At 48.3% G+C, this 25,870-nt stretch overlaps 1 protein-coding gene across 1 annotated transcript in view; it reads right to left on the bottom strand.

Moving 5' to 3' along the window:
• The window catches only part of ZC3H12B (zinc finger CCCH-type containing 12B), a 77,084-nt gene that overhangs the window by 44,877 nt on the left and 6,337 nt on the right, over positions 1–25,870 (bottom strand). The window contains 1 exon segment of the mRNA XM_038748206.1: positions 146–335. The gene's annotated coding sequence lies outside the window, so the exon portion shown is untranslated.

The raw sequence follows: 25,870 nt of genomic DNA, 5'->3' as shown, positions 1-25,870 counted from the left end.
ATCAAGTGCTATGTGCCAAGCACTGTACTAAGCCACGCTGTTCCATGTCACATTATCTTCTGCCATAAGATGTATCTACAGATTGGTACATACAGCTCCTCTCACCCTCACGTCCCCCTCCCTTCCCTTCCAAGAGACTACTGACCTGTCGTTGTCATAGACCTCCCCGTGGACGTCGCCAACTTTCCCAATGCTGCACGACTCCTCCGGAGGCCCTTGGGGGCCCGTGGCGTCCTTTAAAGCAATAGGCTTCTTGGTTCCAACATGGCTTCAATCCTCCAAAGCTGAGGCGAGGATGTCACAAGTCCGCTGCCACCACTGCTGCCGCTGCCACCCTGAGAGGACACAAGCCTGTCAGAGTCAACCTTCTCAGCTGCTAGGGAGGGGCGGTCATTTGGAAAAATGCTTCCCTGTAGCCCCCTGCTCGCCCCGAGCCTGGGGCCCTGGCCTGAGCCGACCAAGAGTCAGGCCTGCTCCCTCCAGCGTGGGCTGATCCAATGGGACAGCCCGCCATCCATCTCCCTCTTGGGGTGGGGAAGCCTGTTGCCGCAAGGTAGTTTGTCATCCCGTGCCTTTGAGGGAGAACCTGAAAGGCTAGGGCAGGGGAAGCTACGTGAGAAAAACCCGGAGTTTTTGACACGTGAATTGTGAGTGGAACAGCAACGGTTCAATCCGGATGTGCAGCTAGCCAAAAGACTTGCACGCTCCTAGAATGACTTCTGGTTATGGGGTCACAGGTCTATTTCTCCTTGGGGGGTTTCTGGAAACACAAAACTATAAATCCTAGGCTACTTCAACTTAGACAGACACGTTTCCAATCCACTCGAGATGTTGCAAGCTTGCATCACGAGGGTGCTTCTCCCAGGATTCTACCCAATCGGGGCTGAGAATTCCTTCGGGCTGACAGCGTGGGTTTCAATCCTGGGAGGTGGCCATTCTGGTGAGTCAAGAATTCTCCGAACTGGGCTTCTTCCGTCCCCTCCCCCAGACACGGGCATTCCCTCATTCTCGCCCCTCTCCTTTGACGTAGGCGATCTGCTTCCGGGACAGTGGGTGGGTGAGGAGAAACAGAGGAAAATCAAAAGCCAGAAAAATGCCACTACTGCCAGCCTGACGGTAGAATTCAGGATCTCTCTGTTCCCACCCAAACGGGACCCAAATGAGTTCTTCTGACTCATTTCCTGGGGGTCGTCACACTGGGAAGATGAGGACGGTGAAGGGGCCCATCCTTGGGACCTCGCGGGGCACTGGAACCTAAGAAGGAAAGAGCGGGAAGGTGCCGGGCCTTGTGGCTCTGTCACCCTGGCTCAGGGGGTTGCCCCCGGCTGGCCCCCTGCCAGACACGGGGCGGATAACGACCCCCGTCGGCCACCTTGGGAGGTGGAGATCCAGTTCCCAGCAGCAAGCCGCAGCTGGGAAAGAGCTTCCCCAGAACGGAGGGTGGCCCTGGCCTCGGCTACACCTGAGAGGCAGAGCTCATCGGGAAAGCAAGTGTTGGTCCCCTCCCCTGAGAGCTCTCCCTGGCAGGTGGGGGCACAGAGCATCTTGAAAGACCAGCCTACAGGCTGCCACCGGCTAGCGGCTACCTTTCAGAATGGACCGTTTTCTCCTGGGCTACAGGGCCAAGCGACCACCCCGGGCAAGCCAGCAGCGGAAGGCGGTGAGAAGGTGAAGACCCCAGGGGCCAGGGCTGCCAGGGACACGGGCATTGGGGGAGCTGCTACTCACCCACCTCCCTGGGTGTCAAGTTGCCTCTCCTTCCGAGTGTCACCAGGGAAAGTCAGGATCCTACGAGGCAGAGGGACTGCCAGCTTGCCACCTGGCAGCCTAGGCTACTCCTTGTTAAGAGGGCAGAGGAGTGGGGTTGGGGGAGGAGGTCATGGAAGATATGCTGACCTCTAACCCCGCACCCCAACAGGGAACTCTCGTGGGACACGGCGGGTCATGGGAGGGAGACAGAAAACCAGAAGGGACCAGAGCATGCTTACCCTTTCAGAGACCTAATCTTCCAGGGAAAGAAAAGAAGCAGCCAGGGTAAAGTCAACAATATGCCATGCCAACGAGTACAGCGCGAAACAAACATACCACAGACACCCGAGGAGAGGCCAACTTGGAAACAGAGACAGAACAACACCCGCTGGCGAACAGGGCCGGGAGAATGGGGGACTTCCTGGAGAATAGGAAGTCAGCCTGACAGATCTGTTTCCTGCATCGTCCAGCTGGAGAGGAGAGCCGTTCCCTTTCCTCAGCTGTTCACAAACCAGAGGTGATATTTTTCTGTAGAGAAAATACCACCTCCGTCGCCCTGCTCCCGCCTGGTCTCACAGTTCTGCTCTCCTCCACTAATACAGCTCCAACCCTTCAGCCTGAAACAGCTCAATCTGGAGACCAAACGCGGCCTGGCCCAGCGGGTCACCCAACAGTCCAGATTGTCCCCCTGCTTCACCGCTCCTTGGAAGGCTCCGCTGTGGGAGATTTGTTGCCCGTTCTTGTGTGAAAACTGCTGTAGGACATACCCAGCAGACGACGCGGGCAGTCCGAGTCTCCAAATTGCACGGGTCTTACCTGCGACTTTGTTTTCTCAGTAACTACGGCACATGCCAAAGGTAAAGCTCTTGGGCTACGCATTCTGGGCCACGGCCTGGGTGAACAGAATATTCTGAGGCCAAAAATCTCTCATCAGCGATCAGGAGCCAGGCAAGAGGGGGCAAGAGGCTGCCTGCCTCCCAAAGCACAAATAGCGCTAATGAACTAGAGAGAAAGAGTTATATCTTCACCCTTATTCGATGAGGAGATACCACTTTCTCGGGTTCTGATATGGATCAGTTCCAGGTTTACGATGGGAAGGGTCTTCAGATTAGGGACTGTAGGCTCCCTCTAGACTGTAAACTCATTAGGGGCAGGGAATGTGTTCTTCCAAATCTGTTGCACTGGATTCTCCCAAGCACTTAGTACAGTGCTCTGTACGTGGTAAGTGCTTAGAAAACATGATTGACGGATTGAAAGCAGCCAAAAGTTAGGCAGAAAACCACACTATGGGATAGAGAAGCAGCGTGGCTCAGCAGAAAGAGCAAGGGCTTTGGAGCCGGAGGTCAGGGGTTCAAATCCCAGCTCTGCCAAGCTGTGTGACTTGGGGTAGGTCACTTAACTTCTCTGGGCCTCAGCTACCTTATCTGTAAAATGGGGATTAAGACTGTGGGACAACCTCATCACCTTGTAACCTCCACAGTGCTTTGCACATAGTAAGCGCTTAATAAATGCCATCATTATTATTATCATCCCCTGCTCCAATTGCAGAAATGGCTCCCCGCTTTTTAAAGCGCTTATTATGTGCCAGGCACTGTTCGACGGGATGGAGTAGCTATGAGGTACTCAGGTTGGACACAGTCCCTGTCCCACACGAAGCTCACAGTCGTAATCCCCATTTTACTTATGAGGTAACTGAGGCCCAGAGAAGTGAAGTGACTTGCCCATGGTGACAGATCAGACAAGTGGTGGGGCCGGGATTAGAACCCAGGTCCTCTTGACTCCCAGGCCTGTGCTTTAACCACTAGGCAATACTGCTTCCCCATCATCACCTCACCGGCAAGTTGGTGGGATGAGAGGGCACTTCCTGAAATTTGAAGAAGACTTCTCCGGGTGGCCTAAACTCTGCCCTGATGCCCCTGCGCTTGGCTACGAGGACTCCAGGAGTGGACGAAGGAAGAAAAGGAAGAAGTGGATAAGATTTGGGGATGAAGGGGAAGGCAGCGTGGTTCGGTGGAAAGAGCCCAGGCTTTGGAGTCAGAGGTCATGGGTTCAAATCCCGGCTCCACCAATTATCCGCTCTGTGACTTTGGGCAAGTCACTTCACTTCTCTGGGCCTCAGTTCCCTCATCTGTAAAATGGGGATGAAGACTGTGAGCCCCCCTGTGGGACAACCTGATCACCTTGTAACCTCTCCAGAGCTTAGAACAGTGCTTTGCACATAGTAAGTGCTTAATAAATGTCATTATTATTATTATTAAGGCAGAGGGAACAGAGAGTAAAGACAAGGCCAGAAACTGAAAGCGGGAAAATCGGGGACTTTTTAAAAACAGGGCTTGGGTAGTGCCTACAGATCCCTACTGTTCAGGAAGACATCAAGGGTTGTCTATTTTTGAAAAATGAAGAAGCACCTCTAAGTCCACAGTAAATGCCAAATAAAGTCATATTAGAACTTGAATCAGTCACACTGAGCCCCTTTTAGGAATCACAAAGATTTTTCTTAACAAACCACTCTCGCCCTGATCCATTGCAATGTTTTCACATCTAATGAGTGCATCTGCTCCAAGCATTGTGTAATTGTTTAAAAAAACATTAACACATTTTTACCTTAAACAAAATGATAAAAGCACATATATTCCAGTCACTAAGGCAGGGCAATTATGGAAAAAAAATCAAAGGACCGGAATAAGATAGACAAGAACGGAACTTTGGTTTGATCCCTAACTTCTAGAAATAACAGGCTTTGCACGGGAAACAGCAGCAAGGTAGCTGTCACCCTTCCAATCTGCTACGAACAGCTTATTATGAGTCCCCAAAACTGCATTTTTTCAGCAGACCACAAGAAAGGGGGTGCCAAGCAGCTTTTATCCTTTAATTTCTTTGTAGAAGAATGAACAGGAAGCAGGCAATCCACTCCCAAGCACTTATTACAGTACTCTGCATTCAATAGGTGCTCAATAAATACAGCTGACTGATTGACTGGGACTGCAGAAACTACTGCGGTCTTTGAGCCCCATGTGAGACAGGAACGGTGTCCTATCTGATTGTCTTATATAATAATGATAGCATTTATTAAGCGCTTAGTATGTGCAAAGCACTGTTCTAAGCGCTGGGGAGGTTACAAGGTGATCAGGTTGTCCCATGAGGGGCTCACAGTCTTAATCTCCATTTTCCAGATGAGGGAACTGAGGCCCAGAGAAGTTAAGTGACTTGCCCAAAGTTACACGGCTGACAAGTGGCAGAGCCGGGATTTGAACCCATGACCTCTGACTCCAAAGCCCGGGCTCTTTCCACTGAGTCACGCTGCTTCTCTCTCAGAGCTTAGTACAGTGCTTGGCACACAGAGAAGCAGCACGGCTTAGTGGACGGAGCACGCGTCTGGGTGTAGAAAGGACCTGGGTTCTGATCCCGGTTTTGCCACTTATCTGTTTTGTGACTTTGGGCAAGTCACTTCACTTCTCTGGGCCTCAGTTCCCTCGTCTCTAAAAATGGGGATTAAGACCGTGAGCCCCATGCGAGCCCGCTGTTGGGTAGGGACCGTCTCTATATGTTGCCAACTTATACTTCCCAAGCGCTTAGTACAGTGCTCTGCGCACAGTAAGCGCTCAATAAATATGACTGAATGAATGAATGAATGAATGTGGGACAGGGACTGTGTCCAACCTGAATAACTTGGAACTACCCCAGCACTTAGAACAGTGCCTGGCACATAGTAAGTGCCTAACGAATACTAAAAAAAGTGTTTAGCAAATACCCCTATTATTTTCACTGCTATTGATGAGTCACGAGTCACACACACATTGAACCAGATTTACGGAGAGGGCATCTAAGGTGGGAAAATTGGAGTTGAGTCCAAATTCTTCCTGGAAAGGGCCACGGGGTTTGATTTCCGGCCGTCAGATCTTTTCGGAGAGGAATGGGAAGGTCTTCAATTAGCGCCACGTTCCAAAGGCAGCAACTTCAGTAAGATGGCAGCCCCTCCCAAGTCTCGACTGCCAAGAAATTACACATTAGCCTTCACCCACCAAGTTAGTCTGGCAGGGGTGACCTATCGACACCAATAACTGATATCATCTGTGTGCTGGTCACCATGCAGAACTTCTAAAAAATGGAAAAATCTCCAACAGCGAGAGACAGAAGTGCAGAAGTAACCGGTTTAAGTTCCAAACTCGAGAGGTATCCGAGGTGGCTATCAACCCACTGAGACGACCTTTTGGTTGATGCCGAACAGAGGGTCTATCGAAAATTAGAGATTTGCTTCTCTTGAAAGTGAGGGGAGTGTTTCGTTAACAGAATAAATGCATTTCACTGACTTGGAATATTTTCAATCTACCCAAAGGCCTTCCCTGAATTTCAAGAAGCCAATCTCAGCATCACACTTGTACTTTGCTCCAATTGCTCTGCTCATTTACGACAGCATAGTTTCTATTTTAGGCGAGGCCTGGATACAGCCGGCTTTGCTGAGGCTGGTGGTGTTTACTTCCAAGTATGGGAGGAAAAAAAAAAGAATGCACATTTATATGGCATAAATATGCTACATAGTTTTTAAGACTTCGTTTTAAGTAACCAGCATCACTGGACAGAGAAATCCGGGTTTTATTTCAGTTGTGGTTGAGGTCTGAAAGAAGCTCTTTAAGAAAACGTAAAACAGGGGAGTTGAAGAAACATCGGATTTCTACAAAGATACAGCCCAAACCACAGCCTAACCAACTCAACCGGTGCTTTAAATTCACTATGACAAACTGCTAAAAATCACCAAAACACCAAACTGCTGGGGAAAGTGAAACCATGACAAGACACCGATCAGTTACTATGAATGTGGAAAGGTTTTCAACCACGGCCTTTCACAACTGTAAAGTACAAGAGGGAAAGTTATGCAAATATGGATAAAGGATAAAGAGAAGAGGTGCGGGGGGAGTGACGTGTTACAGATTTGAAGTATGACACTGCAGGTTCCAGTCTAGAAGGGGAGTGAGATATTATTATAAATAAATAATTTACATACAGGTACATTTCTACCAACTCTTTTGTATTGTCCTCTCCCAAGCGCTTAGTCCAGTGCTCTGTGTGCAGTAAGCACTCAATAAATATCCTTGGTCACCACTGGACCAGGCCTTGCAGCTAGTCTTCTTGACCTTAGCTCAATCAATCAATCAATCATTCATATCTATTGAGCTCTTACTGTGTGCAGAGCACTGTACTAAGTGTTTGAGAGAGTAAAAATACCAATATAACAGAGTTGGTATACATATTTCCTGCCCACAATGAGCTTACAGTCTAGAGGGGGAGACAGACAAGAATATAAATAAATGAATTATGGATATGTACAAAACTGCTGAGGGGCAGATGGGTGAATTCATTCATTCATTCATTCAATCGTATTTATTGAGCGCTTACTGTGTGCAGAGCACTGTACTAAGCACTTGGGAAGTACAAGTTCCCAAGAATACAGGGAGCAAATCAGGGTGACCAAGAATGGAGTGGGAGAAGAGGAAATGGTGGCTTATTCAGAGATCTTAGAAGAGATGTACCTTCAATAAGGCTTTGAAGGTGGGGAGAGTGATTGTCAGATATGATAAGGGAGGGTGTTCCAGGCCAGAGGCAGGATGTGGGTGAGAGGTTGGTGGTGAGACCGTCGAGATCAAGGTACACCAAGTAGGTTGGCATAACCTCCCCAGCGCTTAGAACAGTGCTTTGCGCTTAACAAATACCATCATTATTATTATTATTAGAGGAGCAAAGTGAGAGGGCTGGGTTGTAGAAGGAGAGCAGTGAGGTGAGATAGGAAGGGGATTCGGTGCTGTAAAGCTGATGGTAAAGAGTTTCTGTTTGCGGATGGCAACCACTTGCGGTTCTTGAGGAATGGGAAAACCTGGCCTTGAAAGTTTTTGTAGAAAAATGATTTGGACGGCAGAGTGAAGTATGGACTGGAGTGGGGAGAGCCAGGAGGCTGGGAGGTCAGAAAGGAAGCTGATACAGTATTCAAGGCAGAATAGGATAAGTGCTTAGATTAACGTGGTAGCAGTTTGGATGGCCCACCTGGAAAGTTTCCAGTACTCTACCAGTCTCGGCTACAGGAGGGAGAGCCAAGCAGAGCCCTAGCCATTCCATTCCTAGCTTGGGCAGTGGCTAGGAAGGTAATCTGCTACAATTCAAAACTCACCTGTGCTGGGCAGCAGTGGCTGGGAGAGTGTCGAGGGCAGAGACTCAAGTTTACCATGCGGAAGGAGGCGATGGTAAACCACTTCCATGTTTTTACCAAGAAAACTCTATGGATACACTACCAGAACGATTCCAGATGGAGAACGGGGCGTTCTAGGAGAGATGTGTCCGTGGTGTTGCTATGGGTCGGAAACGACTCGACGGCATAAGACAAGTTTGGATGGAGAGGAAAGGATGGACATTAGGGATATTGTGAAGGTTGAACTGAGAGTGACAGTTATAGATTGAATATGTGGGTTGAACGAGAGAGATGAGTCAAGGGTAATGCCAAGTTTAAAGGCTACAGAGATGGGAAAATCAGGGGAGGACAGGGTTTGGGTGGGAAGATAAGGAGTTTTGTTTTGGACATGTTAAGTTTGAGGTGACAGCAGGACATCCAAGTAGAGATGTCTTGAAGGCAGGAGGAAATGTGAGACTGCAGAGAGAGAGCGAGATCAGGGCTGGAGATGTAGATTTGGGAATCATCCATATAAAGGTGGTAGTTGAAGCCATGGGAGCGAATGAGTTCTCCAAGGCAGTGGGTGTAGATGGAGAATAGAAAGGAACCCAGAACTGAATCTTGAGGGACTCCCACAGTTTGAGGGACGGGGAGTTGAGACAGCGGAGGAACCAGGGAAAGAGACTGAGAAACAGCAGCCAGAGAGATCCAGGACAGGACAGCGTCAGTAAAGCCGAGGTTGGACAATGCTTCCAGGAGAAGGGGGTGGTTAACAGTATTGATGGCAGCTGGGAGGTCAAGGAGGTTTAGGATGGAGTAGAGGCCATTAGATTTGGCTAGAAGGAAATCATTTGTGATCTTGGAGAGGGTGGTTTCTGTGGAGTGAAGGGAACGGAAGTCAGATTGGCAGGGGTCAAACAGAAAATTGGAAGAGAGGACCAGGAAACAGAGGAGTCTGGAGAGGAATGGTAGGAGGGAGATGGGGCGACAACTGAAGGGAGCCATGGAGTCAAGGGAGATTTTTTTAGGATATGAGGAGACATGAGCATGTTTGAAAGCAGTGGAAAAGAAGCCACTGGAAAACAAGGAGTTGATGGGAGGGGACAAGTGCTTTGATAAGGTGCAAAGTGGAGGGGATGGATTTTGAGAGAACGCAGATCTCCTCTTGAGATACTGCTGGGAAAGACGGGAGAGTTGAAGATGGGGCAGGAGAAGGGAGGGACTGGAGAAAAGCAGGACTGGAAAGAGCAGGGGGAGGTTTAGGGAGATCACCTGATAGTTTCAATTTTCTCAATAAAGTAGGTGGCCAGGTCATTAGGGGCAAGAAATTGGGGAGGCCGGAGGACAGAGAGTTGGAATATGGAGCTAATCACCTAGAACGACTGATGAGGGCATTGGGCATGGGTGTCAATAAGGATGGAGAAATAATTTTCCTGGGCAGAGAAGAGGGCAGAGTCCAACCACGCACATCCGAGGATGAACCTGAGGTGGATGAGGTTGGCCTGGTATCTAGATTTCCATCAGCAGAGTTCTACGGCTCATGCACAGGAGTGAAGGAAGCAGAATGAAGAGGTGATCCAGGGCTGTGTTAATGGTATGAGACGAATGAAGGGAAAGGGGAGCGAGTGATAATGATGGTATTTGTTAAGCACTTACTTTGTGCCAGGCACTGTACTAAGCACTGGCAAATCGGGTTGGCTACGATTCCCGTTTCACGTGGGGCTCACATCCTACAGATGAGGTAACTGAGGCCCAGAGAAGTGAAGTGATTTCCTCAAGGTCACACAGCAGGCAAGTGATGAAGCTGGGATTAGAACCCATGACCTTCTGACTCCCATGGCCTGAGTTCTATTCACTAGGCCATGCTGCTTCAGTTGAGTTCAAGTTCAACAGAGAGGGTGGTCGATTTGGTCATCAAGGGAAAGCAGTTTGGGCATGGAGACTAAATGGGGCATGCCGACCTGAGAAAAGTGGATAGGGTCAAAAGATCGGAGCTCTCCTTGGGGGAACAAGACAGATTTGTCGGTTGGAAGCATGTGGGAGAAGAGGGCAAGTGAGGAAGTGTTGGTCAGAGGGATTTGAGTTGGCAAGGGTAGAGACTGAACAGTGGCTAGAGATGAGATAGAGTCTGTGCCTGGTGAGTGGGAAATCCCTGAAATCCCTCTATCTGATCACAACTTCCTCACTTGCCTCCTCTCCCATACATCCCCTAAATCTGTAATATTTACAGAGAATTCAGATCTTTGGAACCCAACCAACTTTCTCAACTCATCATGCCCAACTTAGCCTCCCACACTATACCCACACTACCCTCCCACAATGATCAAATCAATGCTCTCCGCACCACCCTCTCTACTGAACTCAACTCACCCATTCCCCTAGCCCTTCATCGATCTCATACTTCTAGACTGTGAGCCCGCTGTTGGGTAGGGACTGTCTCTATATGTTGCCAACTTGTACTTCCCAAGCACTTAGATAGTGCTCTGCACACAGTAAGCGCTCAATAAATACGATTGAATGAATACCACTAACTCACAGCCCTGGCTCACTGCAAAGTCTGCCTCCTTCACTCCTGTGCTAGAGACACAGGGCGCTGCTGGCACTAATCTAAATATCAGGCCGACTTCATCCACTTCAAGGTTATCCTTGTAAACTTTAACTCTGCCCTCTCTTCTGCCCCCCGAAAATGATTTCTCCATCTTTATTGACATGCATGCCCACTGCCCTAACCAGTTGTTCCAGACATTTAACTCCCTCCTCAGGCCCCCTATGTCCCCACTGCCCCCCCATCCCCAGTCCCTTGACCACCTACTTTATTACAAAAATTGGCATTATCGGGCGTGAGTGCTTGAAAATCACCCCTGCCCTTCCTCAGTCCCTCCCGCTTCCAGCCCACTCTTCAACTCTTCCATCCTTCCCAACATCCTTCTCCTGCCTCCTCTCTAAAGCCGTCCCCTCCACCTGTGCATCTGACCCCCCATTCTTTCACACCTTATCAAAACTCTTGCCCTCTTCCTTCTTCCCTCCCTAACAGCCATTTTCAACCGTTTGCTCGCCAACGGCTTCTTCCCCATGCCTTTCAAACATGCCCATGTCTCCCCTAGCCTAAAAAACCCCTCCCTTGACCCCACAGCTCCCTCCAGTTATGACTACATCTCCCTCCTACCATTCTTCTATAAACTCCTTGAGTGAGTTGTCTACACCCTCTGTCTCAAGTTCCTCTCCTCCAATTCTTTCCTGGAACCCCTCCAATCTGGCTTCTGTCCCCTTCACTCCACAGAAACCACCCTCTCAAAGGTCACCAATGATCTTCTTGGCAGATCCAACGGCCTCAACTCCATCCTACTCTTCCTTGATTTCTCGGATGCCTTCAACACTGTGGACCATCCGCTTCTCTGGAAACATTATCTAAACTTTGCTTCTCTGAATCCTTCCTCTCCTGTTTCTCCTCATATCTCTCGCCGTTCATTCTCAGTCTCTCCTCCTCTGCCTCCCACCCCCTATGGGGCTCCCTCAACGCTCAGTTCTGGGTCCCCTTCTATTCTCCATCTACACCCACTCCCTTGGAGAATTCATTCCCTCCCATGGCTTGAACTACCACCTCTATGAGGACGATACCAAAATCTACATCTCCAGCCCTGATTTCTCTCCTCTGCAGTCTCGCATTTCCCCTGGCCTTTGAGATATATCTACTTGGATGTCTTTCTGTCACCTCAAGCTTAACATGTCCAAACCAGAGCTCTTTATCTTCCTACCCAAACCCTGCCCTCCTCCTGATTTTCCCATCACTGAAGATGGCACCACCATCCTTTCTGTCTCATAAGCCCGTAACCTATGTGTTATTCTTGATTGCTCTCTCTCATTTAATCCACATATTCAATCTGTCACTAAATCCTGTTTGTTCCATCTTCACAACATAGCTAAAATCTGCCCTTTCTTCTCCATCCAACTGCTACCACAGTAATAAAATCACTCATCCTATCCAGCCTGGATTACTGCATCAGCCTCCTTTCTGACCTCCAAACCTCCTGTCTCTCCTCACTCCAGTCCGTGCATACTTCACTCTGCTGCCCAGATCATTTTTCTAGAAAAATGTTCAGGACATGTCACCCCACTCCTCAAAAAACTCCAATGGTTGCCCATTCACCTCTGCATCAAACAAAAACTCATCACCATTGGCTTTAAAGCACGGCATCACCTTGCCCCCTCATTCCTCACCTCACTATTCTACTACAACCTAGCCCGTCCACTTCACTCCTTTAACATTAACCTTCTCAATGTGCCTCAATCTCGCCTATCTAGCCGCTGACCCTTTGTCCAAGTTCAGCCTCTAGCCTAGAATGCCCTTCATCCTCAAACCGAACAATTACTCTCACCCGCTTCAATGTCTTACTAAAGGCACATGATGATGATGATGATGATGATGGCATTTGTTAAGCGCTTACTATGTGCCAAGCACTGTTCTAAACGCTGGGGGGGATACAAGGTAATCAAGTTGTCCCACATGGGGCTCACAGTCTTAATCCCCATTTTACAGATGAGGTAACTGAGGCCCAGAGAATCAATCAATCAATCGTATTTGATTGTGCAGAGCACTGTACTAAGTGCTTGGGAAGTACAAGTTGGCAACATATAGAGATGGTCCCTACCCATCAGAGGGCTCACAGTCTAGAAGGGGGAGACAGAGAACAAAACAAAACATATTAACAAAATAAAATAAATAGAATAGATATGTACAAGTAAAATAAATAGAGTAATAAATACGTACAAACATATATACATATATACAGGTGCTATGAGGAAGGGAAGGAGGTAAGGTGGGGGGCATGGAGAGGGGGAGCAGGGGGAGAGGAAGTGAAGTGACTTGCCCAAAGTCACACAGCTGACAAGTGGCGGAGCCGGGATTAGAACCCACGACCTCTGACTCCCAAGCCTGGGCTCTTTCCACTGAGGCATGCTGTTTCTAATAATATTTGTTAAGCGTCTACTAATAAACGTAGTTTGGGCAATCCTCGGACTTTCGCCACCACTGGTTCCCCCAAAATCTGCATGTCAAGTTGAAACTTTCTAAGTAGGAACCAATTTTTCCATAGGAACAATATTTATAAATAGGAAGTTGATTTCTGAGTCAAGTTCGGATATCCTATTTTCACCAGAAAATTGTGTACGCAATCAACTACAGGGGAATGACACAGCTTCACAAATTAATCGATCAATCCATGATATCTGATGAGCACCTATGCGCAGAGCACTGCACTAAGCATTTAGGAGAGCTCAGTACAGTTGGTAGAAATGATCCCTGCCCTCAAGAAGCTTACTGCCTTTACATGAATATATTTACCTTGAGTCGGAGAGGTTCCATCAATCAATCAATCAATCAATCGCATTTATTGAGCACTTACTGTGTGCAAAGCACTGTACTAAGCGCTTGGGAAGTACAAGTTGGCAACATATAGAGACAGTCCCTACCCAACAGTGGGCTCACAGTCTAGAAGGGGGAGACAGAGAACAAAACCAAACATATTAACAAATAAAATAAATAGAATAGATATGTACAAGTAAAATAAATAGAGTAATAAATATGTACAAACATATATACATATATACAGGTGCTGTGGGGAAGGGAAGGAGGTAAGATGGGGGGATGGAGAGGGGGACGAGGGGGAGAGGAAGGAAGGGGCTCAGTCTGGGAAGGCCTCCTGGAGGAGATGAGCTCTCAGTAGGGCCTTGAAGGGAGGAAGGGAGCTAGCTTGGTGGATGGGCAGAGGGAGGGCATTCCAGGCCCGGGGGATGACGTGGGCCGGGGGTCGATGGCGGGATAGGCGAGAACGAGGCACGGTGAGGAGATTAGCGGCAGAGGAGCGGAGGGTGCAGGCTGGGCTGGAGAAGGAGAGAAGGGAGGTGAGGTAGGAGGGGGCGAGGGGATGGACAGCCTTCAAACCGAGGGTGAGGAGTTTCTGCCTGATAGTCACCTTTTATTTCATCCAAAATAAAACGGAGGTGTCGACTGACCCTGGTGATTTTGTCTGCCTGGACCCTAATGCTCCCCTCCTCCCAGCCTTCATTAAGTTTTGTCCCCCATTTCCTCAGAGCTCCTATGCCCAGAGCCCCTCCCTCCCTCCCTCCCACTCATGTCCCTTGACAAGGCTGGCTCTTTTATAATAAAACTTCACCTCCCTTCCCTCCTTCTACAGCCCAGCCCGCACCCTCCGCTCCTCTGCCGCCGTTAACCTCCTCATCGTATCTCGTTCTCACCTGTCCCGCCGTCGACCCCTGGCCCACGTCCTCCCCCTGGCCCGGAATGCCCTCCCTCCGCACATCCGCCAAGCTAGCTCTCTTCCTCCCTTCAAAGCCCTATTAAGAGCTCACCTCCTCCAGGAGGCCTTCCCAGGCTGAGCCCCCTTTTTCCTCTCCCCCTCCCCATCCCCACCGCCCTACCTCCTTCCCTTCCCCACAGCACCTGTATATATGTTTGTACAGATTTATTACTCTATTTATTTTACTTGTCCATATTTACTATTCTATTTATTTTGTTAATGATGTGCATCTAGCTTTACTTCTATTTATTCTGATGACTTGACACCTGTTTTGTTTTGTTGTCTGTCTCCCCCTTCTAGACTGTGAGCCCGTTGTTGGGTAGGGACCGTCTCTATATGTTGCCAATTTGTACTTCCCAAGCACTTAGTACAGTGCTCTGCACACAGTAAACGTTCAATAAATATGATTGAATGAATGAATGAATGAATGAATATAATAACAAACCAAATGCTGACTCTTCTAGTGCTTGGGTTCAACTGTCACCCTCCCCCAACCACCATCGTTTTCTCCTCTCAATCAATCAGTGGTATGTATTGAGTACTTACTGTGTGGAGAACACTATCCTAAGCACTTGGGAGAGTACAAAACAGCAGAATTGGTAGATATTTCCACCCACAGTGACCTTTGAGAAGGAGCATGGCCCAGAGGAAAGGGCCCTGGACTGGGTTCTAATTCCAGGTCTGCCACTGGCCTACTGTGTGACCTTGGGCAAATCCAATTCTCTGTGCCTCAGTTTCCTCATCTATAAAATGAGGATTCAATGCCTGCTCTCCCTCGTACTTAGACTGAGCCCCAAGTGGGACAGGGATTGTGTCCAACCTGATATTGTATTTACCCCACAGCTTAGTACCATTTTTGGCACAGAGTAAGAGCTTAACAAATACCATAATCACTGAAGTAGCATAGCCTAGTGGATACAGGATAGGCCATGGAGTCAGAAGGACCTGGGTTCTAATCCCAGTTGCGCCACTTGCCTGCTGTGTGACCTTGGGCAAGTCACCTCACTTGTCTGTGCTTCACTTCCCTCATCCGCAAAATGGCGATTAAGACTGTGAGCCCTATATGGGACGTGGTCTGTGTCCAACCAGATCTGCCCCAGTGCTTAGGACAGTGCTTGGCACATATTAAGCGCTTAACAAATACTATAAAAAAAACCCGACTGTACTCTCCATCATCTTCACCGTTACTGACAGAACACAAAGTTTGGAAAGGATGGATCTGGAGAATTTGCATTTACACCCTCTCCCTGACTTTTGTGGTGGAAAGGTTCAGAGAAAAGCGAAACTTTCAGTCGGCGAGATTTTGAAGTATGCTGGGGTAAACCACGTGCAAATAATCAAGAGTGGAACACCTTTTGAGGATAAAGAGCAATCAAACATTGATATTTATTGAGCGAATATTGGGTACTTGGGAGAGTACAATTCAATATAGTTGGTAAATTTGATCTTGCCTGCAAGTTTGTAGTCTAGAGGGGGAGACAGGCATTAAAATAAATGACAGGGGAAATGACAGTATATAAGGATATACCCGTTAAGTGCTGTGGAGGTGGGGGGAGTATCAATCAATCAATAAATCAATGACAATTACTAAGCACTTAATGTCTGCAGAGCACTGTACTAAGAACTTGGATGAGTACAATATAACAGAGTTGGCAGACACATTCCCTACCTAGAGGGGGATAGAGACATTCATATAAATACATAAATTATGGATATGGGTGCAAAATCCGAGTGCAAGAGTGATGCAGAAGGGAGTGAGAGAAGAAGAAATGAGGGCTTAGTTGGGGGAGGCCTCTTGAAGGAGATGTGCCTTAAATAAGTCTTTGAAGGTGGGGAGAATGTCTGTCAGATATGAAGAGGGAGGGTGTGCCATGCCAGAGACAGGACTTGGGACAGAAGTCGCAGGCGAGATAGAGAAGATTGAGGTACAGTCGATAGGTTGGCAATAAAGGAGTGGAGTACGCTGGCTGGATTGAAGAAGAAAATCTGGGAGGTAAGATCAGCGGAAGCAAAGTGATTGAATGCTTTGAAGCCAATTGGGAGGAATGTCTGTTTGAGGTGGAGGTAGATGGGCAACTACTGTAGAAACACGCATGGGACATTTTTATAGAAGAAATGACCCGGGCAACAGAGAGAAGTATGGCTGGAGTGGGGAGAGACAGGAGGAATGGAGGTCAGTGAGGAGGCTGATGTGGTTATCAATGTGAGATTGGATAAATGCTTGGATTAACATGGTGGCAGTGTGGATAGAAAGGGAAGATGTTTGCAACATTGTGAAGGTTGAAGCAACATGATTTGTTGAGAGATTGAACATGTGGGTTGAATGACAAAGATGGGTTAAAGATAACACCATGATTACGGGCTTGTGTAGAGGTGTTGTCTAGAGTCATGGGAAAGTCAAGGGAGGACAAGGTTCAGGGTCTAGTGCTTCGAACAGTGCTTGGCACATAGTAAGTGCTTAACAAATACCATTATTATTATTATTATTATTATTATTCAGGTGGGAAGACAAGGAGTTCTGTTTCAGATTTGTTCAGTTTGAGGTTTAGCTGGGACATCCAAGTCAAAATGTCCTGAAGGCAGTAGGAAATGTGAAACTGTATGAAAGGACAGCGAAGAGGCCTGGAGATGTAGATTTGGGAATCATCTGCACAGAGACGGTAGTTGAAGCCATCTTGAATGGGGTCTCCAAGGGTGAGGGTGTAGATGGAAAATAGAAGGGGATCTGACCTGAGCCTTGAGGGACTTGATGATGATGATTATGGTATTTGTTAAGCGCTTACTATGTGCCAAGCACTGTTCTAAGGGCTGGGGGAGCTAAAAGGTTATCAGGTTGTCCGAGGTGGGTCTCACAGTCTTAATCCCCCATTTTATCAATCAATCAATCAATCGTATTTATTGAGCGCTTACTGTGTGCAGAGCACTGTACTAAGCGCTTGGGAAGTACAAGTTGGCAACATATAGAGACAGTCCCTACCCAACAGTGGGCTCACAGTCTAAAAGGGGGAGACAGAGAACAAAACCAAACATACTAACAAAATAAAATAAATAGAATAGATATGTACAAGTAAAATAAATAAATAGAGTAATAAATATGTACAAACATATAAACATATATACAGGTGCTGTGGGGAAGGGAAGGAGGTAAGATGGGGGATGGAGGGGGGAACGAGGGGGAGAGGAAGGAAGGGGCTCAGTCTGGGAAGGCCTCCTGGAGGAGGTGAGCTCTCAGCAGGGCCTTGAAGGGAGGAAGAGAGCTAGCTTGGCGGATGGGCGGAGGGAGGGCATTCCAGGCCCGGGGGATGACGTGGGCTGGGGGTCGACGGCGGGACAGGCGAGAACGAGGTACGGTGAGGAGATTAGCGGCAGAAGAGCGGAGGGTGCGGGCTGGGCTGGAGAAGGAGAGAAGGGAGGTGAGGTAGGAGGGGGTGAGGTGATGGACAGCCTTGAAGCCCAGGGTGAGGAGTTTCTGCCTGATGCGCAGATTGATTGGTAGCCACTGGAGATATTTGAGGAGGGGAGTAACATGCCCAGAGCGTTTCTGGACAAACACAATCCAGGCAGCAGCATGAAGTATGGACTGAAGTGGGGAGAGACACGAGGATGGGAGATCTGAGAGAAGACTGATGCAGTAGTCCAGACGGGATAGGATGACAGCTTGAACGAGCAGGGTAGCGGTATGGATGGAGAGGAAAGGGCAGATCTTGGCAATGTTGCGGAGCTGAGACCGGCAGGTTTTGGTGACGGCTTGGATGTGAGGGGTGAATGAGAGAGCGGAGTCGAGGATGACACCAAGGTTGCGGGCCTGTGAGATGGGAAGGATGGTAGTGCCGTCAACAGAGATGGGAAAGTCAGGGAGAGGGCAGGGTTTGGGAGGGAAGACAAGGAGTTCAGTCTTGGACATGTTGAGCTTTAGGTGGCGGGCAGACATCCAGATGGAGATGTCCTGAAGACAGGAGGAGATGCGAGCCTGGAGGGAGGGGGAGAGAGCAGGGGCAGAGGTGTAGATCTGGGTGTCATTTTACAGATGATGTAACTGAGGCACAGAGAAGTTAAGTGACTTGCTCCAAGTCACACAGCTGATGAGTGGCGGAGCCAGGATTAGAACCCACGACCTCTGACTCCCAAGCCTGGGCTCTTTCCATTAAGCCACGCTGCTTCTCTTCCACACTTAGCGGGGTGGGAGGCAGAGGAGGAGCCGTGAAAGAGACTGAGAAGGAGCAGCCAGAGAGATAAGAGGAGGATGAGGAGAGGCTATTTCCAGGAGAAGGGGTTGGATGACAGTGTCAAAGGCTGCTGAGAGGTCAAGGAGGATTAGGATGGAGCAGGCTGCTGGATTGTATCACACACAGGGAGATGAGGAGTTGGTCATCCCAGGCCCCTTGAAGGAGATACAATTTTAGTTGAAAGTAGGGAGAGTGGTGGTCTATCGGCTACAAAGGTGGAGGGAGTTCCAGGCCTGAGAGAGGACTTGGGCACGAGAGCCGAGATTGAGGCAGAGTAAATACGCTGGTGTTAGAGGAGTGAAATGTAAGGGATGAGTTGGAGATTAATGAGGTAAGATAGGAGGGAACGGGCTAGTAGAGAGTCTCAAAGCCAAAGGAAAGGAGTTTCTGTTTGATGTGGAGGTGGCTGAGCTCCTGGAGGCTTTTGAGGAGTGGGGAAATGTGGTCTGAACATTTTTGTAGAAAAATGATCTGGGCAGCAGAGTGAAGTATGGACTGGAGAAGGGAGAGACAGGAGGCAGGGAGATCAGCGAGGAGGCTGGGGAAGTAGCCAAGGCGGAGTATGATACCCGTCTGGACCAGTGGACAATAGGCCTTCTTTAAACTTCTCCCCCAACCTCATCTTTCAAGCCAAAGACTCTACTAACTGGGGGTGCCAAGGAGTTTCTCTCTGAGAGTCGAGGGAAATAGAGGGTCAACCAACGCACAGGACCACCGCAAGCAGAACTGTAAAATGAGAAAATCACTACAGGAGAATGCAGGAAAAAAAATCAGCCTGCTCTGCGCTGACCCAAGACACGCTATTTACGAGGATAACTGAGAAGCCCTTGGGCTGTTCAGATTCCCTTGAAAATCGGTAGTGGGATCCAACTTCAGCATCTAGTCAGTTTTCCCCTTACTTACTTTTTCCATTTGGAATTTTCTAGAAAAATGCCCCTTTGTCCCTTTCTCTCCTTCACTGTGCTACTTAGAAATACAAAGCTGGGGGAAAAACCCCACTAATAAAATCAGCTTTCATTATCATTTGCCTTGGAGAGCTTTTGCTACCAAATTTCCTCTTAATTTCCATAAGTGTGTGACTGCAGCTTAACAGCTGGGCAGCATTTATAGTAAAACTAAAAGTAAACACCGTGAAGTTTTCCACATGCCTGGTATCATGTGCTTCTGGGAAATGCGGAGTCCTTACGTAGGGTGTAACTGATCATCTGAGCAACAACCAACACTGAAGCATTTCGTAACCAACTTGAGATCCAGAGAAGGAAACGGTGTCGAGAGTGGGTTGCCTGTCACGTGCCTAACAGCCACAAACCTTTTTAAGCAGTCGGCAAAATTTTCAGAGGCCTTTCACACACTTTCCTAATGTTCTTGAGATGCTCTAGCTGAGGGAAGAGGCCCTGTCACCACTGGCTCCTTCTCCCTTTCTTTGTTTTCCTTCCCCCCAAAACCTTTCTCCTTCGCAGCCACCTTCCCCATCGCGCCTCTGCCCCTTCTCCCTGTCCTTTCCATGTCCTTTCCCTTTCCCTCCAGCTGCTTCCCTTTCTCTTCCCCCCCTGCTCCCATCCACTAGGGCACAGTGGGAAGCGGTGTGGCCTAATGGAAAGAGCCTGGGCCTGGGTTCTAATCCCGACTCTGCCACTTGTCTGCTGTATGGGCAAGTTCATTCAATCATATTTACTAAGTGCTACTGTGTGCCGAGCTTGAGAGAATACAATAAAACAATAAAAAGACACATTCCCTGCCCTTCGCTTCTCTGGGCCTCAGTTCCCTCACCTGCAAAATGGGGTTTCAATACCTGTTGTCCCTTCTGCTTAAGACTGCAAGCCCCAGGTGTGCCCTTATCATCTTGTATCCATTCCAGCGAGTAGTACGGTGCTTGGCACACAGTAAGCACTCACGATTGAATGAATATTATTATTATTATCCATTCCCTCTAAGAGAGCAGACTGGACCCCTTAATACATTAGCTGCCTAAGAAATTGGCTGGGGGACAGAAAGGACACAAAAAAAATGTAGACTGCATAGCAAATACATGGCTTCAGGCTTATACATAAACCACAAGGCTCTTTTCCATCCTGTGGCCCAAGGACCATCAGTGGCCTGGCAAGTTTTCTGATGGCCTTCACTATCCCTTAGCTCTAGGTGGGCGACCCTTCTCTGACAGGGGCTCGAGATTAGTTCAGCTGATTGAGGAAGAAAGATATGAGCAAGGAGGGACTGGATGTAAGGAAACCATGATAGAATTAAATGAGAAAACTACCCAAGCAGATATACCCAAAACACACAATACAGTTGGGACCCATGTACTTCCCAAGCACTTAGTACAGTGTTCTGCACACAGTAAGCACTCAATAAATACGATTGAATGAATTAATGAACTGAATGCGCCTCTAGGGAAAAGCCTCAGTATGGGCCTATTGAAGCTTTATTTAATAGTGGCCAGCCCTTCCGAACGGTGATGATGGATGGACCATAAAATGCTAGTGTAAGCTCACCATCATCATCGATGATATTTCTTCAGTGCTTACTATCTGCGGGGCACTGTACTAAACGTTCGGGAGAGTACAATGTAACAGAGTAGACAGACAGGTTCCCTGACTACAATAAGCTTACAGTCTAGAGGGGGAAACATGCGAATGCAAATAATTTCTAATTTATAATCTACAAATTATAATGATAATATTTACGATTTATAATCTACTTTATAAATATGAACCTAAGTGCTGTGGGGTTGAGGGTGGGGCAAATATCAGATGCCCAAAGCTCACCGATCCCAGTGCATAGTTGAGGCGGAAGGGAAAGGGTCAGCAGTGAGATAGATGAGACCGGGGCATAGTGAGTAAACCGGTGCCACAGGAGGGAAGTGTGTGGGCTGGTTAAGACTGTGAGCCCCCCGTGGGACAACCTGGTCACCTTGTATCCCCCCGAGCGCTTAGAACAGTGCTTCGCACGTAGTAAGCGCTTAACAAATGTCATTACTATTATTATTATTATTATTTGTAGCAGGAGATAGATTAGTGAAGTAAGGTAAGAGCAGGTGAGCTCATTGAATTCATTCATTCATTCATTCAATCGTATTTATTGAGCGCTTACTGTCCTAAGCGCTTATGCCTTAAAGCCGATAGTTAAGGAGTTTCTGTTTATGGCATAGTGGATAGAGCACGGGCATGGGAGCCAAAAGGTCATGGGTTCTAATCCCGGCTCCCCCCTTGTCTGCTGTGAGCCCCTGGGCAAGCCACTTCCCTTCTCTGGTCCCCACCTGTAAAATGAGGATTGAGACTGTGTGCCCCATGTGGGACAGGGATTGCGTCCAACCCGATTTGCTTGGATTCAACCCAGAGCTTAGAACAGTGCCTGGCACACAGTAAGCACTTAACAAATGCCATTATTATTATTATGATTATTATGACTGTGCAGCAGTTGATGAGCAACCACTCTTGAGGAGTGGAGAAACCTGGACTGAACTTTTTTTAGAAAAATGATCAGTGCAGCATAGTTAAGTATGGACTGGAATGGCATATAGTAAGCAATTAACAAATACCATCATCATCAGCATCATTATCAGATGTCCTGGAGGCAGGAGGAAATGTGGGATTACACAGAAGGAGAGAGGTCAGGGCTGGAAATGTAAATTTGGGAATCATTTGCATAAAGAGGGTATTTGAAACCATGAGAGCAAATGAGTTCACCTAGGGAGTGGGTGGCAGGGATTAATCAATCAATCAATCAATCAATCAATGGTATTTATGGAGTGCTTACTGTGTGCACAGCACTGTACTACATGCCTGGGAGAGGACTATACAGTAGATTTGGTTTATACTTCATACACTCTGCTGCCCGGACTATCTTTCTACAGAAGCACTATGGGCATGTCACTCCCCTCCTCAAAAATCTCCAGTGGTTGCCTATCAATCGTTGTATGAATTGTATGAAGCAAAAACCCCTCACTCTTGGCTCCAAAGCTCTCCATCACCTCGCCCTCTCCTACCTCGCCTTCCTTCCCGCCTTCTACAGCCCAGCCCGCACATTTCACTCCTCTGCTGCTAACCTCCTCACTGTTCCTCGTTCTCGCCTGTCCCGCCGCCGACTCCTGGCCCACCTCTTACCTCTGGCTTGGAATGCCCTCCCTCCTCACATCCGCCAAACTAGCTCTCTTCCCCTTTTCAAAGCCCTACTGAGAGCTCACCTTCTCGAGGAGGCCTTCCTGGACTGAGCCCCCCTCTTTTCCTCTGCTCCTCCTCCCCTCCCCATCACTCCCCTCCCTCCCTCAGCTCTACCCCTTCCCCTCCCCACAGCACTTGTGCATATTTGTACATATTTATACTCTATCTTATTAATGATGTGTATATATCTATAATTCTATTTATCTATTTTGATGGTATTGATGCCTGTCTACTTGTTTTGTTTTGTTGTCTGTCTCCCCCTTCTAGACCGTGAGCCCGTTGTTGGGTAGGGATTGTCTCTATCTGTTGCCAAACTGTACTTTCCAAGCATTTAGTACAGTGCTCTGCCCACGGTAAGCGCTCGATAAATACGATTGAATGAATGAATGAATGAATGAATGAATAAATAAATATTAGTGATGGACTAATCGGTAACTTTTTGCACCAAGAGAAAGAATGGCCCTGATAGCTGCAAGTCACTCCACTGCGAGGCCCCGAGTCAATCCTCTCCGTCCTCACCCCTGCTGATGATCGGCATACAACTGAGCCACGGGGCCAGCAAGTTGAATGGAACTACTACACTCTTTCAGACCGTCCGAAATAAAGCGAGCCCCTGAAACTGGACTCTAACCCAGACCGTGGGTGACCTATTTATCCAGGCCGTGGTCCCTGGGGGAGTCTGGGGTACGAAAAGGAGGGAGGGCATGGCGGTCCCTATGGCAGGACCTCTGAAGTTGTGGAATATTTCCTCCCGCTCAGCCACGAACTGGCAGCAACTGGCGTCGATGCGAGTTTGGCTACCAAGTTGCTCTTGCCGCCCCTCTGAATCAATCACTTGGTTTATTCTCTAGCTCCTGCTTGCCGAACTGGGCAGACAGTCAGACAGCACCAGAGTTTTACAAATCTCCAGGGTGAAAGTGGCCTTTTGACTCAGCAGGGGTTTCAAAACCCTGAGGAATTCCAGAAGTTGCGCCTCACGCTCAGGAGGCTGGAATCGGTTCTCCTTTTAAATGAGGCCTTCTCTATTTTATAACTTCCCTTTGACTTTAAGCTTAGTGGGTAGAGCGTGAGCCTGAGAGTCAGAAGGACCTGGGTTCTAATCCCGGCTCCGCTTCGTGTCTGCTGTGTGACCTTAGGCAAGTCATTTGACTTCTCTGGGCCTAAATTACCTCATCTGTAAAATATCAGGATTAAGAGTGTGAACTCCATGTGGGACAGGGAATGTTTCCAATCTGATTAACTTACATCTACCCAAGAACAGTGCTTGACACGGAGTAGGGACTTAGCAAGCACCATAATTATTAGTGTTAATTTTTATCGCTATTCTGCCGCTACAGTCAATGAACTGATTACACAGCTCCAATTTTCCTCAACAACCACCTCATTCCATTCTTGTTCATCTAAACCTAATCTTCGGTCTTTCAGTCGAGGGGTCAATGTCTCAATCAGGCTGACCACGCTTCCCAGGGAGCTAAGGAAATAGTCTGGATGGCAGAACTCAACCTTCCCCTCAAACAATCGTTTAATGATATTTATTGAGCGCCTAACGTGTGCTGAGCACTTTACTAAGCGCTTGGGAGAGTACAATACAACAGCAGTTGGTAGACACGTTCCCTCCCCAGTAGGAGCTTACGGTCTAGACGGGCAGATAGATATTAAAATAAATGACGGCTCTGGACTCAAGTGCTGTGGGGCTGAGGGTGGGGTGGACTTCAAGTGCTTGATTCATTCATTCATTCAATCGTATTTATTGAGCGCTTACTGTGTGCAGAGCACTGTACTAAGCGCTTGGGAAGTACAAGTTGGGTACAGAGTCAAAGTGCATAGGTGACACCGAATCGAGAGGGAATAGGGAAGATGAGGGGAAGACCTCTTGGAGGAGACGATATTTTACTAAGGCTTTGAAGGTGGGGAGAGCGGTGGTCTGTAGTATGTAAAGGGGCAGGGAATTCCAGTCCAGGGGGAGGATGTAGGCAAGAGGTCATCAGCAAGATAATAAAACTCCAGTGGTTCCCCATCCACCTCCGCATCAAACAAAAACTCCTCACCATTGGCTTTAATGCACTCCTCCTCCTTGCCCCCTCCTACAGCACCTCCACTCCAATCCTCCAGTGCTAATCTTACTGTCCCTCGGTCTCACCTGTCTCTCCACCGACCCCTCGCCCGTGTCCTGTCTCTGGCCCGGAACGCCCTCCCTCCTCAAATCCGACAATTATTCCCCACTGCTTCAAAGCCGTATAGAAGGCACATCTCTGCCAAGAGGCCTTCCCAAACTAAGCCCCCTTTTTCCTCTTTTTCCTCTCCCATCCGCTTGGTCATGACTCTCTCCCTTTGTTCTTCCCCTCTCCCAGCCCCGCTGTATGTAACTGTAATTTATTTACTTATATTGATGTCTGTCTCCCCCCACTAGACTGTGCGTTTGTTGCGGGCAGGGAACATATCTGTTTATTGTTGTATTGTACTCTTCCAAGCATTCAGCATAGTGTTCTGCACACAGTAAGCGCTCAATAAATATGATTGAATGAGTGAACAAAGATAAGTGGGATTGAGGGACAGTGAGTGAGATAGTGTGGGAGGGGTGGGTGAGGGATGGGATGGAGTAAGAGTTCAGCGCTGACTGAGTGCTTTAAAGCCAACGGTATGGAGTACGTGTTTGATGTGGAGGTGGGTGGGCAACCACTGGAAGTCTTTCGAGGAGTGGGGAGACGCAGACTGAACGGTTTTGCGGAAAAATGATCAGGGCAGCAGAGTGAAGTAAAGACTGGAGAGGGGAGAGGCAGGAAGGTCAGAGAGGAGGATGATACTGTAGACAAGGCGGGAAGAGCAGCTTTAACTTGGGGGACAGCTGTCAGCGGTTGAAAAGCGAAATTCAGTGCTAGTTCATCCATGGTATTTCCTGTTCTTCCTGAACCCCCACCTGTGCTTGGCATTATGTGGGAATGATTCCATTCTTCACAAGCTTCTGATCAAAAGGAGCTCTGCGGTTTGAACTTGCGCCTGCATGCTACGGCATATACTAGGCGCTGTGAGATCCCACGGATGAAAGAGCTTAAGAAAGGGGTACTTTTTCTCGCACAAGGAAGTGAACTGGCTCATCTTTCAACAGAAGACAAACTCATCGCCCGAGGGGCCGGAGATCAAAAATTCAGAGGCGCAGATCACTGAAATCGAAACACCGTCTGATATCGGGCCTGCGATGAGCGTCCCGAAAGCGGTTCAGGGCTGGCTGTTCACGTCTGTGAAAAGCGGCATCCTCGGGGA

The sequence above is a fragment of the Tachyglossus aculeatus genome, chromosome 6, assembly GCF_015852505.1.
Source record: "Tachyglossus aculeatus isolate mTacAcu1 chromosome 6, mTacAcu1.pri, whole genome shotgun sequence".
Lineage (NCBI taxonomy): Eukaryota > Metazoa > Chordata > Mammalia > Monotremata > Tachyglossidae > Tachyglossus > Tachyglossus aculeatus.
This window is presented reverse-complemented; position numbering and strand designations above follow the sequence as displayed.